Here is a 19,524-nt window from a genome sequence, read left to right as displayed (position 1 = left end):
TTAACACAGAAATTTATTTTATATTTCTCATCAAGACATAATCATTAATCACTCCAAATAGCTCCAAACAGCTATCACACACTCAGACATATTTGTGCCTGAAGTTCTAATTCACAGCTTAAATTACCTTACAGATCAGATCTGGAAAATTCCCTGGTCAGAAGAAAGTCAGAAAACTTTATTCTCAATTTGGAAACCAGAAGAATACCGAACTGCCCCATCTGAAGTACTGAAGATGCTCTACCTATCTATCTACTATGCTCTCTCAGTGGGCTGGGAATCTGAAACAATAACCAGGGCAGGGCCAACTTCTTGCATGGTGGGAATGAAATTAATTTAAACAGTCAACAAAGTGATTTGACCCAATTTGAACAGCTGTTAAATTGAAAAGCAAAACCATTGGTTGAATTCAAAAATGCCTTCGATTTTGCTTGCAAATGTATAGGAAATTTAAAAGGGGCTAAATTATGTTTACCATAGCATTCGTTTTATTATTGAAAAATGGAAACAACTTGAATGTGGCAAGAGATTCATAAATTATGTTATAACCATAGACATGACCATTAGTTATAAGAGTATAACTGTATATAAAGTAGATAATAACAAGGGAAACTTTTGTAGCATTAGGAAAATGAAATACACAGATGGGGTAAAGAGAAAAGCCATTCTGTCCATCCTAGTCACTGTTATCTGCTGATTTTTCAAATACTCCCACACGTTCAAAGAGCATTCTGGCACCTGTTTTACAACATTTCCCTCCAGCCTAGTTCTACTCAACCTTCCTGATGGCATGATTGTCCTGGTATAACATACATCCACTAACCTGGTCTGCAGTTCTTCCCTTTCTGGAATTCCAATGATCCTCCATCCTTACATTCAGAGCTTCGGTCCATTTTGAGCTGATTTTTTTATATGGTGTGAGATAGGGGTCAATCTTGATACTCTCAACACTTGAAATTCTCTCTCTTCTTGGCCTTCAGTGCTGGCTTCCCTACAGTTTTCACCCAATCTCACATCACATTCATTTTGTTTCTATAAAATGTGTTGTTTTCTGCAGGTCTCCATTGTCATTATTGATTCAATTTTGACTGCCTTACTTGACTCTATGTTTGAGAGCAGAAACTTCATATTTGACTTTATTTCACCAAAACCTCTGACAAAGCCTGGAACTCTGTGGGTATTAATCCCTGTTTATGTAAAAAACAGAGATGGCATCAGGAAAAAGGCCTGAAAGTAAAATATAGAATATGTGTATGTGTGTGTGTTTATGTGTGTATGTGTGTGTGTTTACATATGTGTGTGCATACACACGGATATATAGATATAGATCTTGCCTTTTTTTCTTATATTTTTTATAGTAAAGATACATGGAAATAATAGGAAAACGTCTGTATTTAAGGGGAAGAGGGAAAAGAGCTATCATTTTGACAAACAAAAATAAGTTACTGCGCTGCTAACCTCATTAGATTGTGAGATCAAATGAAACCATGTCATTGAAAGTAAGTTTTATACAAAGCACTTTACAAACACAAGACAAAGCTCTAAACAAAACTCAGATGTTGATGTCCTTGTCATCATCTGGTAAACTCTGAATTCCTTTAGGGAAGGACCATTTCATGTGTATCTCCAGCACCTCACACCACGCCTGGCATAGAGCACATCCGAATTCTTTTGCATATTCAACTAATATGTCCTGAGTAGCTACCACATGCCAGAGACTACAAGCATCTGCCATTGTGACCTACTGTGCAGTTGAAACAGAGAATAGTTTTATATTGAACGAAATTAAATCTGCTGGAGTTCTTGACATGCTGTCTTTTCAAAAATTCAATTATGATGACCATGTTAATATATTTCAAACAATTTTTAAGAAAGGTGAAGAAAAACTAAGGAAGTATTAGCAAACCCCTAACCTCTTAGGTATTTATAGAGTACTTACTCTAGGTGAATTGCCCTAGAATCTGCGAGGAATAAACGGATGTCTGAGACCTGCCTCCTGCCCTAGGACAGTGCAAAGGCTAGTGGAGAGAGAAGTAGGCAGACACAGACACAGATGACGCTAGCCCAAGGCAGGTGTGAGGAACGCCGGAAGAGAGGCTTGGACAAAATGCCGAGATAGTTCAGGGTAGGGCAGGATTACAAAGAGAACATCATGTTACCTTAGGGAGGTTTCTGCTCATGCCTGCCTGTTGGGCAATTCAGACTGGGACAGCTTTACAAAGAGATTGGAGCATCTGTGTGGTAACCTCCCCGCCCACAAGGATGGACAGATGGCGGCCCCAGGAGTCATCACCGAATGCTGGGCATCCGTGAATGTGCAGGACAGGGCCTGAGTGTGGTGGGCTTTCCATTTCTTCTGGAATATGGGAGATAAGCACCACAGGGCAGGAAGGGAAGCTGGGGACCATCTAGTCCAACCTCCCACTTGACGCCTCATTATTTGTTTGTTTGTTTCTATCTCTGAGTCTATGTCCACACTCAAGGATGAGTGTCTTTTGACTCCACCTTCCAGGAGACCCTTGGATTTTTAAAGTTACCTACAGTTAAAGGAAAAGTTGAGGAAATGAACATTCAAAAAATATATAACTTAAACAATCTGTTTTATCAAAGCAGATTGATCATAATTCAGAAGAATAAGTGCAGTCCAAATCACATACACGAGACAGGAACTTGGCAAGGACCCCATCTTGGCAAGCTGTCCTGCCAGGTCTATACAAGGTCAATATGGTAATTCATTTCCTGAAATTGCTTAATTCTGGTGTCCGTAACCAAACGGTTATTTATCTTCATGTACAGAAGCTCGTCATTTCAGATAAAACTGATACCTGGAAATCCAAGTTTACACTCAGGTGAATTGTTTCTATACCATAGGACCAACCCCTTTACAGAGGGACATTTCTTAAACACTCTAAAATAGGACTTCATTGACAAAAAGTTAAAAATACTTTTTCACTCCCTTTCCTGGAACGCAGTACCTACATGGAGCTGGTATATCTCTACAAAAACCTTCCCACTGGGCTTCCCTGGTGGCGCAGTGGTTGGGAGTCCGCCTGCCGATGCAGGGGACGCGGGTTCGTGCCCCGGTCCGGGAGGATCCCACGTGCCGCGGAGCGGCTGGGCCCGTGAGCCATGGCCGCTGAGCCTGCGCTCCGCAACGGGAGAGGCCACAACAGTGAGAGGTCCGCGTACCACAAAACATTATCTGCTGTGGTCAGCAGATAATGTTTGTGCTCAGGCAAGTTCCAAAAATCTCAGTGGTAAAAGCCTTCACGCGGCCAAGCCAGATTGCTGGAAGTCAACTGTAACTTCCTTTCAACTTATAGTAATTAATAACAGATTTGTTTCCTGTTATTGACCCAGGCTTAAATGCAGGCTTGAAAACTAGCCAAGTAAGTCAGAAAGAGAAAAATAAATACCGTATGCTAACACATATATATGGAATCTAAAAAAAAAAAAAAAAAAAAAATGGTTCTGAAGAACCTAGGGGCAGGACAGGAATAAAGACGCAGACGTAGAGAATGGACTTGAGGACACGGGGAGGGGGAAGGGTAAGCTGGGACGAAGTGAGAGAGTGGCATGGACATATATACACTACCAAATGTAAAATAGCTAGTGAGAAGCAGCCGCATAGCACAGGGAGACCAGCTAGGTGCTTTGTGACCACCTAGAGGGGTGGGATAGGGAGGGTGGGAGGGAGATGCAAGAGGGAGGAGATATGGGGATATATGTATATGTACAGCTGATTCACTTTGTTATACAGCAGAAACTAACACACCATTGTAAAGCAATTATACTCCAATAAAGATGTTAAAAAAAAAAAAAAGAAAAATAGCCAAAACAGATTTACACGATGCCCTAAAAGAAAGTTTTCCTCTATGGCACCAACATAAGCCTTACTCCAGATTTCTGGCAAAGCGCATCTCAGCCGCCTTGCTCCAGCAAAGTGGGCCTACGCACACTGCAAAATAAACTCGGAAAGTGTTCAGCAATCTGCTGGCGGAGGTGCTTGCTAAGTGAGCAGCTCTCCCCTCCGTTAGCTGAAGTGTGATCATTTCTCTGTTCACCTCATTTGCATTATCTAGTGAAAAATGCGCAACCTGGGACCATATTTAAAACTATGAATTTATTAGACCTTGACAGTAAGGAACCAGACCTGGTATGGATGTCTTCCCTGAACACATGTTCAATAACACAGGACAGCATACAAATTATATGAAGATGTGGATAACATGCTTTATCTATGTGTAAAAGTCTATGCATTTATTTAATAAACATTTAACAAACACTAAGAAGACTAGGTAAGAACCTTACCAAAGGTAGAAAGAAATAAACTCGAGGTAGAATGGCAGGCTGGACATGACACAGTCTAAGAGAAATCGATGGGCCCTCCAAAGAGTTGATTCTATCTTGGGCCAGATGATGGCTGGACTCTTCCTATATTTAATAGAAAATGTTGGGGAGATAATCTACCGAGCTGATTCTATAAACATCGTGCCTTTCTTACACAAACATGAAAGCTTTCAGATGATGGTCTGCTTAGCAGAGGTACAAATCTGTTGTTGTTTTTGTTGTTTTACTAAAATTGAAAGTCTCTTTGGAAGAACCCGGGTGATGAGTTACACTGAAAACTCTTTTTTTCCAAAAAAGAAATGGAGGTCTTCTTTTAATGAGATGTATGACATCAGACAGACTTCCTTACTCTCTGCAGAGTGCTCACCTTTCTGCTGTAAGTTCAGGGCTGCAGGTGCTCTGATGATACGTACTTTCCCCTCCTCTCTTCTGAGTAAGAAAATGACAGCTGGACCCAGCACAAGTCATTGCCATCTGTATGCATTAGAAGAAGCCAATTTAATTTTTAGGACTTTCCAAGCCTTCAAAGCTACAGGCAAAGACGGGAGGAAACCAACGTAGACTTGCTTGGATTCCAGAAGTGATTTTTCTCTCTTATGTAAACTATTAAGATGATGGAAACTATGGACATCACTATATTTACTTCATAAGATCCTGTTTTGTAATTGTATTTGAATGTGTATTACAGCAAAAGGAATACTGAAAAGTAAGGTGAGATGCTGCTCTGTTAGTGTTGGAGCTGAAGAGACACACAGTCCGCAGCAGCCTGGGCTTCTGTGGGGGGCTTGTGAACGTCAGAACGTATCGGGGAACAGGAGCCGTCACCAAATCCAACATGCTGTCAATGTGGGAAGCTGTTCTGTGCTCCCTACAGAAAGGCACAAGCAGAGTCAATCAAATTGGGCTTTAATTAGGACACGAGTCAATCAGGAGACTAAATTCCAAGGCTAATTCTAGCACTGTCCAAAACAAAAACCAAGAAAAAGAGAAAAGCTCAATTAGATATTGTCTTCTGGTCCTGCTCTAAAACGGAAGCATCTGCCTAATTAGAAAAAGACATCATTCGTCCGAGACAAATGAGGAGACTCATCCATGGAGGGTGCATGCAAAAGGATGTGAGGAGGGTAAGAATTTCTAAATCTCCCAAGAACGTGTTTGCAGAATCACACAGGCTCTGATGAAAGTCTCATTGCATCCTGCTCGCAGGGCTGGTGTGAAGGGAGTCATCCTTATCTTTAAATGAACAAATGCCAAGAATATCCCACCCAATAGCCTCTCTCTGCAGAGCAAGGAAATGTGTAATTTTGGGAACTGGATGCACATTTAGCTTCCTCTTTCTGTGTTGATTATATTTTTCAAATTCATTTTTATTGAATTGGTCCAGCTTAAATTGTAATTGGCTTCAGAGAAGATAAAAATAGGTCTCATAACAGTTGTACTGAATTTTTAAAATGCAAAATAGAAAAATAAAATGATGCAAGCACATTGATTCAAGTGTGCCAGTTCCAGCCCACATCCCATCCCACATTCCACCCCACACATGTGTGGTTCAATCCAGGCTATACATCTTTCATTTTAAGGTGCCCAGAAAATGATAATACATGTGACCGTATTAAGCAACTTATTATTTGGCTTGGAGGGAGTAATTTTACCAACATTACAGTTTTGCATTTTATTTTTTTAAATTTTTATTGAAATATAGTTGATTTACAATGTTGTGTTAATCTCAGGTATATAGCAAAGTAATTCAGTTATACATACATACATATAAATATATATATTCTTTTTTTACATTCTCTTCCATTATAGGTATTACAAGATATTGAGTATAGTTCCCTGTACTATACAGATGGTCCTTGTTAGTTATCTATATGCTTATCCTTAACTCCTAATTTATCTCCCTCCAGCCTTTAATATAAGGAAAACCAAACCATGTAGTTGTACATTTAGCGAGAGTTCCTCACCAGGGAACATCTATTAAGAATCCACCTGCAGGTACGGCTCTACTGAGTACTCAGCAGAGCTCACCTGTGTCTGAGGAAGCTTAAATGTGTTCCTGCAAATCACATACTATGAAAGATCCTATTTTGTCCTCAACATTCAGTTTTCATGTGCAGACTAAATTTTTAATGAAATATTTTACTTTTATCTACCAAAATATCATTCCCAGAAAATTCTTAAGAGGCAAAAAAGGCATATAGTTATTCAGACTCATTCATTTTTTTCCAGTTCAACTTACATTTTTATATTAAGATCGTAAGGCTTTATATTAATAAAATGACTCTGAGTGCAGTAATGCCTCTAGTTACCTATGATGTGTTGCTTAAAGCTCTCGCGCTTCCTCCTCGTCAAAGATTTTTTTTTCATCATTTGAGAGCAAGTCAGGGCAGTTGCTGTGAGTCAGGCGCCAACCCAGAGAAGGGCCTCACAGGTGAAAGGTTGTGAGAATGACACAGTCTGCCATACAAAGGAAAATGGTCAAAATGGTCCACCCAGGAATATTTCTCCTTACCCTTTCCCAATCTCCTCTATAGAATGCAACCCACTCCCTCAAAATACTTAGAAGGGAAACTATTCTCTCCCCAGTTTCTGTGGAAGATTGTTGTAAGAAGTCACTTGCCCTTGTAGGAACTCATGGCAGAGAATTCAATGCAGATCGGATTCTCCAAAGAGGATGCGGAAAAATTGTTCATCCTTCTTTTCTCCTCATTTCCAAGTCTTTCTTGCTCTAAGCGCCTCTCTTTTCTTGACCTCTAATACACACCTCAAACACCTTCCTCAGCATAATCTAGAAAGTGATTCAACCATTCCATCCCTCCATCTTTACTTCTTCCAGAATATGCCTCAAGAGAATCCCTCACTTCTTTCATTCCAAGATTTTCACTTGCTCCTTTGACAAAAGCAGCATAACACCTGTGTCCACTCCATTCTCTGTTTGGTGTAAAACGTTGCATATCCACGCCGAATTGGACAGTGTTTAGGTGTCAATGGGGCAAGTCACAGCTACTCTCCGCCTGCAGCTAACTGCCCTGCCCTCCGGCACTGCCCAGCAGCACGGCCCTCAGGCTGCTCTTTGGAGGTGGCCAGTGACAGGACAAGCAGAGACATCCCACAAGCACCCGCGCCCAGCTTTGTGTCATAAATAGCTCTAGCCAGCAGTGTCAGTGGTAAAGAGTTAACCAGACTGGTTTGGGGGGTTCGGGCTGAACGTGCAGGGAATGGTCAGTAGGTATCACTGTAGAATGGAACAAAGGGAAAGAGACACATCATGATAGAAGATTGTGCACATCTTAAGAGAGCACCTGACCTATCTCTATTTCCATGGCTTCCATACTAGCCAACATCTATCTGGAGTGACTGTTGCTTAAAATAGAAAATGCCTAATTAAATATGTACTAACCCATCCATTTTCTCTCCACACTCTACTTCCTTCTCCCCTCCCCTCACATCCTAGAATCCCAGTGCTGTTGCTGATGGTTCTAGAACTTTCTCCCCACCCCTCTACCCTTCAGCAATGCATCCCCCCTCACCAACCACAGAGGTTGTTAGACACAGCTAAAGGGCACAGTCCTATTCCACCTCTTGAATGCATAAGAAGTGTCCTAAAGACACTTTAAGATGCACTGGCCAGCTGAGTGCATGTGAGACCAGCTGGGAAAGATAAGAATGAAATATAGAAGGGAAGCCCTTTTTGGAGAAGGTGTCTAGGATCCAGTGGGGACCAGAACAAGTAAACGTGTAATAGCTTAACCAGTTCCAGAAGGCAGTTTAAGCAAATGAAGAAGACTGGGGGTCAGAACCAGTGATTAAATTATGGTCCAGAGTAGTCTGGAGTGCTAATCCACGGACCATTTGGGAAATGTGATATGTGCCTGAATGAAGATGGCTTTCCTTAATGACCATTTTCACCTCTTGGAGTTTAATTGGCAGATTACTTTTTCCTGGAAATTTTATTTTTATGTTTATTTCTGGTTCCTGATATCTGATTAAGAGCAATGAAGTCAACCCATCTTACATTGTGCTAGGAGTGTTTAGCCCCCTTCTAGTCTGCAGTTTATTATCTGGGCCATCTTTACCACACCAGTGATGGAAATGCAGCTTGCTTTGCTGTAATGTTGAAGTTAAATCCATTTTGATAAAGGGTAGAGCCTGTCATGAGCTCAAAAATGGAATGAAATTTGTGTTTTTGTGGTAAAATAAATGTCTTTTTTATGTTTTTAAGCCAGAGACTCTTTCCCCCAAACCTTTTAATTTGATTCCACCCTGAAAAACTATCCCATTTTCTTTACTTCACTGGATGGTATTTTTATTTAAAAGTTGATGTCGGCACTTGTATTTCTCAACCCCAATCTTTATGTCCTGGGTCCCAGCAAGGGATCCAGTCCACTGACAATGGCTGTTCGCATCTCCTCACATTACCCACTGCCCCCCACCCATTGTCAACAAAATTCATTGTCAACAAAACTCATGGAGACCATGGAGGTCCCACAGACTAACATTTCATTCCCTATAGAATGCAAGTACTTGAACTGAAGGAAACCAATCAAAGTGGATTTGGCCTTAAAATCCCCTTGAAGGAGAAAAACCTATCTATTGATATTTACTTTGCGGTAGAAAATATTCCTTTAAGTCAATCAATCAAACGACAACAGAGGGACTTCTTGGAGATGCATGAACTAAATGAAAACATCATTGGCTCTACTCTAATTTTGTAATTATCTCCAATTTCTCTGGACAAAATTAATTTAAATTTGTGTGTGTGTGTGTGCACACACACATATAAGTCTCAAAAAGCCCCTGCAGAAGAAAAGAGGGACTTGAAGAGCCACGTGAAGCCAAACAATATTAGAAACAAAAAAAACAATCGGAAGTTACTGGACTAGAAAAGGTGCACAGATTTTTGTCCTTTGCTTTTTCAACATTAAGTGCCACTCGACCTGCGTGATAACGGTTCTGCTCCTTGTCTGCTTCTCACACAATCTCCTCCTGCTTAGCAGAGTACAGCTTCGATATGAAATAGAACAGAACAAGATGCAGATCATTCTGGCTCTGGTTCATGGCCGTAAGCCCAGGACTTCAGGTCAATGCCTGGCCAGGAGGGAGGGGTCTTGTCAGGCCCAGACATCGGGCCACAGCAGGCAGCCCTGCTGCCTCCCTGGCCACTCGACAACCCCTCTGAAATAGAGTTATCCTGGAGAGTGACAGATGACCAGCCCTGGAGGCGACAGCCCAATGGTGCCTCCAAAGGACAGCTGAGCCTGCAGAGGGAAGGAAAGCCACAGCACCTAATCTGTGACCCGGAGAAGCTTCTCTAGGGAAAAAGGGCAGCCACATTTCAACTGGGCAATAGTTGGTCTTTGTTTTCAAAGTCGCCCTCAGGCTACCATGGTTTTACTTCTCCTTACTCCTGGGCTGAGCTTTGGTGGAACACCAACCATGCCCATTTCCTACAAACTGGCTTCAAGTGACAGACGGTTTCTGACCATCTCAGCTGACGTCAGCTGAATAACTATTTCTCTGATAAGAAACTTGTGCTTTCCCGCTCTAGACCAGGAGTCGTGTTCCCTTTAGAATGTAATCTCTTTTAAGGAGGACATTGTCTTTTCTTGGCTCCATCTATTTTGACATAATAGACAAATGTTAATAAATATTTACAATGGATAACCAACAAGGACCTACTGTAGAGCACAGGGGACTCTGCTGAATATTATGTAACAACCTAAATGGGAGAAGAATTTGAAAAAGAATAGATAACATGTAGATATATAACTGAATCACATTGCTGTATACCTGAAACTAACACAACATTGTTAATCAAGTATACTCCAATATAAAAGAAAAAGTTAAAGAAAAGAGTATGTTATCCTTCTCCACTCATGTTTTTGGGTCATGATCTGACAGCTGATAGATTATAATGAAAATGTATAAAGAGAACAGAAGCTGGCCCTCAGGTGCAAGTAGCACATACAAAATTAGTTGACTTTATTAGCTACTTGCATCTAGAATCAACAGCTCTCCCAGTTTGTCCCTCCCCAGTTTGGCTCCTTGGCCATTGATTTACAAACACTCTCAGAATTGACATCCCCCTGCCAGCATCTTGCCTTCAACACATGAGATGAGACAAGTGGTCTAGTCTAATTCTCACTGCTCTAAGGCAATCCGTGCACTTATATCTTTGCTAAAAATGTCTCCCAAAAGGCCCATCTAAAGAATCTACCCCCCACTTAGACCCTATTAAATTTAAAAAAATCAAATCTTTTCATCCAATGTTTATGAGAGTTTCTATGTGAATCACTGAGACATAAAACCATACATTGATCATCTGTTACACACAACTGGGGAAGGGTCTACATGACACAAAGACAAATTGGTTAGTGTTACTTAGAAGAAAATAAGTGATATGCTATCTAAGTATTTGGGACATAGAAAATACTTCACAAAATGTTGCTTTGTGTTATGATTTCTGTCCTAATTTTACCAGGTAAAGTTGATTTATTGAGTAAAGGGCAAAGCAGCTCACCGCTTTCCTCCCCAACAATGGTACACCGGCCTAGAGACAATTATTTTCTGTTTTTCAGGTTTTGTGTATTTTGGCAAATGGATCACAGAAAAACCTTAATCATGCCATTTCGCAGATATCTCATAAGCTTTCTATATCCAGTGGAGATTGATGTGTGTGTTTTTTTTTTTTTTTTTTTTTTTTTTTTTGTGGTATGCGGGCCTCTCACTGCCGTGGCCTCTCCCGCTGCGGGGCACAGGCTCCGGACGCGCAGGCCCAGCGGCCATGGCTCACGGGCCCAGCCGCTCCGCGGCATGTGGGATCCTCCCGGACCGGGGCACGAACCCGTATCCCCTGCATCGGCAGGCAGACTCCCAACCACTGCGCCACCAGGGAAGCCCTGATGTGTTGTTTTATAACATGTATTGAATAGCAAAATAATACTAATTTTGTCCTTCCTGGTTTTAATAGATATACCTCTAAAAAAAAAAACCTTGGGAATTTATCATGTATTAGATTATTGAGAACTCGATTATAGATTAATTATTTGTTTTGAAAATATTAAGGACCTACCACCTGCTAGACACCAAAAAGTAAGAAGAAAAGAAGAAAAACTATGGTCTTTGTTCCACAAAATTCCCATACTACAAATGGCTAAGGACTAACCCTTCTCTTTTCCATTATCTGACTAGTTAATGCTGGGTCCTTTTAGGAAAGGAAATATTGAGAAAGAAGTCATAGAAAACGGGCCCTGCAGGAAGGCTACTGACCACCTATCTGTTAAATTGCATTGCTAACCTGAACTTTACAAAAATAATAATAATAAAAAAATAAAATAAAAAAGGAAGAGAAAAAAAATACCTTTGAATGAAATAAGCCGCTTCCAATATGTCAGACAAACATAATGCATTTTGTTCACACCTTTTCTTATAACAGGTTTCTTTCAAAGGTAAGGTATATTTTTACACTAGCAATTCTTTTTAAGATCAGTAAATGCTGAGTTTAAAAAAAATCTGCAAAGTACCTCATTCACATATGGACATTTTAGGAGGGCTGGGGTTGGTTAGACTCAGAAGACATTCAGCATCTTCTAAATGCATACTAGTTCATCACTTTCCTCAGGAGGAAAGGTGAAAGCTGGCTTGCATTTTTCCCTTGCTGGAAACATCGGTGTATTCATTTTCTGAACATAAAATAATAATGATTTATAATAGTAGCATCCTCTCCTAGTGTAGAACCTATTGGCTAGAATCATATTACTAATGGAATTTAAGCTATTTTCACTTATTATTCATAGTAATACTCAGGTTCAGCTCTAGGCAAAATTGTTAAATAGACAAAACTTATCTTGGGTGCCTTCCCCTTTGGTAGAAATTTCCCCTAGTGGGGAAATCTAGACCCATACTGACTAAGGTGTTTATAGCAAATGCAGCAAAACATTCGGTATTACCTCTTCCAGGGATATTTGTGCACTAATAAGGAATTTTTAACATTCCTGAAAAAGGTGAAGCTAAATTTGAGATTTCGAGTCCTCGTGACCAGCCAAAGAAGGACCTTCTTGGTCCAGAATTGTGCCAAGCAGCACCCTTAATGGTCTTCCATGCTTCTCTGTCAATGTCAAGGCTTACTCTTATAAAAACAGCAAAGCAGTCCATTTTAAGCATAAATCTTACTATTATTCATAAGTATCTATTAGGCGAAGTATTTCATTTTGACGGTACAGAATGGCGCTTCGCAAAATGTTACACAATCTGATTATACAATGAGCATTCCTATTCTCCGTGCTTTTTCAAAATACAGAAGGCAAAACACTTAACACATTTTCTTTGTTTATCTAAAAGAAATTTCCCTGAACTGAGGAAGAGGAGAAACTCTGTAGACTGCAGGCAGCCTCATTGGTCTCTTTATCTACAGACATGTTATGGATGTGAAAGAACAACAGACTTTCCATTGACTTGATTGTCAACTCAACTCTCCATTTTTAGAGTCATTCCCAGGAAAAAGAGAGTAGAATGAAATGAATTTTGGACGAAGAACCAAAGTTATAAGTTCAAATCATAGACCTCCTGCTATGAGATCTCGAACAAATCACATCTCCTTGGGCTAGGATCTAAATTCTCATCCAGATGGAGAACTAGATTTTAAAAATCCCTGCCAGCACCAAAAGCATCTTGAATTTAAGAACACAATATTAGACAAACATGAACAACAGTCCAGTTGAAACCCCAACTTGGAGTGACAGAGTATGGCTTTAACTATTTGAACTATTTGGAATAACGAATGGAATCCTTATTTCCTCTTTCCCATGTTCACACTCGTACCTCTTACAGCCTTCCAGTTATGATTCATTCAGATGGAAAAAAAAAACCCTTCTTCCTGATTTAGTGAAAAGCTCATTTTAAATGTAATGAGGGTCAAAGTTTCCTTTTCTATGGCGGGTGAAATTACATAACTAACTCCAGAAATAGGATTACAGAATGGGCAAGATAATAGCATTTTCAATAATTAATGAGTATGGTTGTCTTGGTGGATGCAGTGAACATTTCATGCAGATCTGTATTTATTCTGTGGTCAAATATACGTCCAAACGAGACAGACAGCGTTTGAACTGCACATCAGAGTGGGGGGAAAGCCCTGCCAATTCCCCTGCTTGTTTCCACGAATTGCTTAATAACACTTAAGTGGCTTTTGAGAAATTGGATTTTCCCCACTTTTCCTCAGGCAGGAACCAGAAACAGGAAAAGCTCTAAATACAGTTAACAGGACCCTTTCCTCCAGACTATTTCCTGAAGCTGAGTACAGATCATAGCCCAGATTGGTGCCTTTATCTTCAGAGGAACGCTTTTTAATAATAAACTACTCTTTGAGTCTCTGACTTAAGTAGTGACTATTGATTGGCTGGTTAGAACTTCCATGCTTTATGAATTGTTCTCTGGAGGTGATGAAATGAGGAAATCAATGCTCTTATTCGCGTTTATAGTCAGTCTACAGAGTGAATAGGATTTTCAAACACGAGCGACAAAAGGATATTTTAGAATGCCATTACTGAAGGAATACAGTTTTAAAGGAGCTGACCACTTCTCCGCAAATGTTACTCAAAATATTCCTAAATGTTCTGAAATGAGTGATGAATGTGGAGAGAGTCCATCCTCAACAACTTTCTATGAAACAGAAATGGTCATATGTGTCTCTGTTCCCTTGCTGTTTAATTTGTGCAAAACGAGGTCGTCTGATGGCTCAGAGCATGGCTTGGAGTCACATGGAGCCCGGTTGGTCCAGGCTGTGGGATCTTGAGCGTGAAGCTTAGCTCATCTAAGCCTTAGTGCCTTTTCTATCGAATGGAATCATAATAGTCCTTCCTCCGAGGACTGTAAGGAAGATGAAATAACGTGGCACGACGTCTGACTATGGTAGGCAACGTCCTAAACGGTAGCCGTCATATTATTATTATTAGCAGTACTCCATAGTAAGTAGATACTCAATAGCTGTTGATGGAGGGAGTTTTCGAAACAAGTTTTCAGAGGTCTTCACTCCCTGGTCTGCCCCTGATGTCTCTCCCATGGTCCGCCCTCATGCCCACTGACTTCGGGTATGTGTTTAGAACTTGGTAGTACAAACCAAGCCCCCTGTCTCTTCCTTTCGGACCTTTGGGCGTTCATTAACTGTACACACTCCTCCAACCAGATTCAACCTGCAGAGCCCTTCTCTATACTCATCCCATAAAACTAACCCTTCTCAGCTGGGCTCGTATCTGTAGTCCCTAACCACGGACCACTAGATTTAAATCCCACTTTGATGTGAACTCCTTTTGTGCTTAAATCCGGATAGCGCTCAACCTTTTCCCCTGCAGGGTAGGAAAAGGCTGGATTTCTCCAAGAATCTAGAGATGTCACAGGGAGAAAGGGAAATGGATGCTGGAAAGAAACACAATAAGTATCCACCAGATTATTTATCCAGACCCAGCTCACACAAGAAAAAGAAATTGTAGCAATGCATGGTGTTAGATATTAACCAGACTTAGTGTGGTGATCAGTTTGCAATATGTACAAATATCATTGCATTGTAATCATTGCATTGTACACCTGAAACTAATATCAGTATAATTGACATATATGTCAGTAAAAATGACCCAGCTCAAATTTTACTTCTTTAATGTAAATTCAATTCAGCTCCATTGACAATCATTTATCTCTTGTCCGAACTCCAATTACATTTTTTTGGCCATGCTGCACGGCTTGTGGGATCTTAGTTCCCAGATGAGGGATTCAAACTGCACCCTCAGCAGTGAAAGTGCGGAGTCCTAACCACCGGACCGCCAGGGAACTCCCCGTACCTACTTTTCTGATAACATTTGACACATTGTGCCTGTCAAGTGTCATTTCTACAAACTCCAAAGCCAGAGCCTGCATTACACGATTCTTTGTATTTGCCACCTGGTGTGCCACGATAAACAGTGTTTTATAAATGTTTATCAAAGGAATAAAGTAATAAACTTCCTAATGGAAGTATTACAATCAGTAATAATTTGCATTATAATAACTGGGTATTCCACCCTCTTTCCTATCATTTTTACCAGTTATTCAATTTTTCTGTCAGCCACTTTCTCTAGAGAAAGAATAACCTTAAATAATCACTTGCAAAACTTGAATGGTTAGGCTAAAGCACAGGTGAGATTTATAATACTCTCACCTAAGGGTATATATCAAGCTAGAGCTTGTTTTCTTTCTCTTTTTCTCATTGGCTTCCCCAAAGGAAAATGCAGTAATTTAAATGTGTGTATTACTAAGTAAAGGACTGTGGCTGTAAGTCTACAAATAACCGCAACTGCAACTCTAAAAAATTCTCCAGGTCATCTCATCTTAGTGGAAATGAAAAGAGAAAGTACCTGTATAATACTTCTGGTAGGGCTTCCCTGGTGGCGCAGTGGTTGAGAGTCCGCCTGCCGATGCAGGGGACACGGGTTCGTGCCCCGGTCCGGGAAGATCCCACATGCTGCGGAGCGGCTGGGCCCGTGAGCCATGGCCGCTGCGCCTGCGCGTCCAGAGCCTGTGCTCCGCAACGGGAGAGGCCACAACAGTGAGAGGCCCGCGTACCACAAAAAAAAAAAAAAAAAAAAAATACTTCTGGTAGACAACATGTCTTCCTGGGAACAAAATCTCTCCCACACTCAAAGTCTACTAACTGTAGGGCAGACCAGGGAGACAAGTGACCACAGATGGAGGGAGGGAAAGACTAGGGGAGCGCCAAGGACTGAGGCTAGATGTGTTGTCCCATAAATGAGCTACTGTTCCTCCTCCATCAAGAACAGACAGTATGTCCCAAATGGTTGACACAGTGAGAACTAAACGGGAGAGAACGCAGGATGTGTGGAGGAGACGAGACCCAGGGGAACAAGTTTGTGTAACTAAAGGTTATCTTCCTTAATTGTCATTACAATTAAAGGTATAAAACGTGACAAATTTAACTACAAAGTGTCCAAAAGGTTTAGGAAGTCATTGGTCTATCTCCCTACCCAATGCTGCAGTAGTCAACAAATCTTTGTTTTTCCCTTTAAAATAAACATCAGCTGGCTCTTTTAAAGGTCTGGAGGTAAACATTTAATCATGAGGGTGTGTTTTGCATTCCACCTTGCCTTCTAATCATTTGAGCAGAGTAACAGCACTCAAAACGTGTGTTTGAATGGATATACTTGACAATTAACACACTCGAACGTGTTTCCTAAGCTGCACTGCAAATCATTGCAAACATTTTGAATGACTTTTCTCCACAACTGAAAAATCCGTACACTGTATTTTTACAGGTCCTTCCCTCACTCTACTAGCCTGGGAGCTTGCTGTAAACAGTGTGAGAGATAAATAGACACAGCAAAGTTTGTCTAGGAAAGTTACTGTTTCAGTATCATCACAGCAACACCTGTTAACATAGGTTACTTCTAGATCCAGGTCCTCCAGGTCTCTGGAATGATATTTTTTATTCTTTATATTACTGGCAGTACAAGATACCATTCTATTAATATTCTCTATTATGTATTTCAGTATCGTAAATGTTATCAGCTTAATTGACTACATAAATTCCAGGGAGGAGAAGAGAGAATGAGAATGTTCTGGGAAGTTTTGTGTTGTTATTCTTTTAAAATTATTTACAAGGCTAGTAAAATATATGCCCAATGTTTTGATTTCAATCAGAAACAGACATTTCCTCTCATCACTGCTTGTCAGTACTTCTTAGTGTAGTCAGCTTTACAGAATTTCTTCCCATTTAAAATTATCTTATCTTACAAGTAAAAGTGACAGCTCTGAGTGAAATAAAGACATTTTCTTGAATAGAAGTAGTAATTATTTCCATTTTTCATTAAAGTAATCCATTCAGTAGTAAAGATTAGAGAAAATTTAAATTATGGAATAAAATTGCCATTAAAGCAGAAATGAGCTCATGGAAGAAAGTACATAAACAAGACGAATATGAATACTTTTGAAAATTAAAAGAAGCAAGTAATGGATAAACATTAATAGCAAATGCTTTGCATTTCCAAAATACCTTATATCTAAAAACCTAAGACTTGGGGCTTCCCTGGTGGCGCAGTGGTTGAGAGTCCGCCTGCCGATGCAGGGGATACGGGTTCGTGCCCCGGTCCGGGAAAATCCCACATGCCGCGGAGCGGCTGGGCCCGTGAGCCATGGCCGCTGAGCCTGCGCGTCCGGAGCCTGTGCCCCGCAACGGGAGAGGCCACAACAGTGAGAGGCCCGCGTACCACAAAAAAAATAAAATAAAATAAAAAAATAAAAACCTAAGACTTGAAGGCAAATGAACAAATGATTATAATGCAAAGGAAGAAAGGCAAAAGAAGACAGGATTCTCTTTAACCTTTAGCAAAAAGAAATAAAAGCCAAAAGAGAAACAAAGATTCAAGGCATTTCTTTCTACCTCACTCTTCACCTTTTAACATTCTTCTGAGAGATGAATTTTCTTTGAAAATATTTTTCTCTCTGTGCATTTCCTATACTCCAAGAGTTCCCTTGGATCATACAGAGAGATAGGCCTGGTGTGTTGGAACCAAGATGGTAATATGTGCGTATTTTGGAAGGAAAACACTTAAGAAATACATTTCTTGCCCTGCTTCATTTTTCCTCTTTCTATGGTGTTTCTGAGTAGAGGGCAAAGAAAGACAGAATGGGAAGGTGGGAACTAAAAATTCCTCCAATCCAGATCCAAGGCCTTGGGAAACTTCATGCAAGTAACTTAAACCCATGCGAAGCTCATCAGAAAACAGACAGGAGGAGCGGACAGGAGGTCTGGAAACTACAGCGTCTGCTGGTTATGCCAGGTGGTAGGTCTGATACCTCAGTCTTTGTGTGGTGTTTTCCCACCAAAATATGCCTTTACTACTACAGTAAACTGTGGCTGTGCTTTTCCCCACAAACTAGAAATTCTGGAAAAATCTTAATCCCAGCTTACTTTAAAAACAAAAACGAAACAAAACCAGGAATCTGTTGTTGTTTTTTTTAATTTGAAAATTCTCATCAAGATTCCAGAAGTTTTATCCATTCTTCTGGGTATATTCAAGGGAAAGAAAAATAAGTTAAAGAAAACAGTTCTCAGAACAAAAGGCAATGCTGTTTTTGAGCATGTGATCACATATTACACCCACCCCGTGGCCATCACAAAACACATGCACTGTCAAAGCACATGCACACACAAAGCCACATGCAAAGTCTGGCTTTGCTCCTCCCTCCCCCTTCCCCCAACGGTGACATCTGTAAAATGGAAATTAAATTAGATAATGTAGCCTGGCACTCAGTCAGTGCTCAGCAACTATTCTAAATTATTTATTAATTCTAGCCAGTGATTCTTAAGATAAACGGAAGGAAAGGGGTGCCTATTCACAATAAAGAGCCAAGTCTGTTTTAGAAACAATTTTTAGATCACAACACATTTAAATGAGCAGTTGATATCCCTGAGCTCAAAAGGAAACTACATGTAATCATTCTACTGCAGAATCAGGTAGAAGGAGACATGAGGTTAGGGATAGGTCAGAACTTGAACTCAATTATGAATTTTCCCTAGATTCTCAAAAACCTATGTCTTCTGCACAGCAAAAGAAACAAACAACAAATGAAAAGGCAACCTGTGGAATGGGAAAAAATATTTGCAAATCATATATCTGATAAGGGGTTAATATTCAAAATACGTAAAGAACTCATACACCTCAACAGCAAACAAACAATCCAACTAAACTATGGGCAGTAAATATTTTTCTAAAGAATACACACAAATGGCCAACAGGTACGTGAAAACATGCTCAACATCACTAATCATCAGAGAAATGCAAATCAAAACCACAGTGAGATATCAGCTCACAGCTGTTAGAATGTCTGTCGTCAAAAAGACAAGAGATAATAAGTGCTGGCGAGGGTGTGTAGAAAAGGGAACCCTTGTGCACTGTTGGTGGGAATGTAAATTGGTGCAGCCATCATGGAAAAGATTTTGGGGAGTCCTCAAAAAATTAAAAATAGAACTGGCATATGACCCAGCAATCCCACCTCTGGGTACATACCCAAAGAAAATGAAAACAGGATGTCAAAGAGATACCTGCATTCCCATGTTCATTGCAGCGTTATTCACAATAGCCAAAATATGGAAACAACCTACGTGTCTATCAATGGATGAATTTTTAT

This window comes from Kogia breviceps, chromosome 3, assembly GCF_026419965.1.
Source record: "Kogia breviceps isolate mKogBre1 chromosome 3, mKogBre1 haplotype 1, whole genome shotgun sequence".
Lineage (NCBI taxonomy): Eukaryota > Metazoa > Chordata > Mammalia > Artiodactyla > Physeteridae > Kogia > Kogia breviceps.
The sequence above is the reverse complement of the archived record's forward strand: the minus strand, read 5'-3'. Positions refer to the sequence as shown.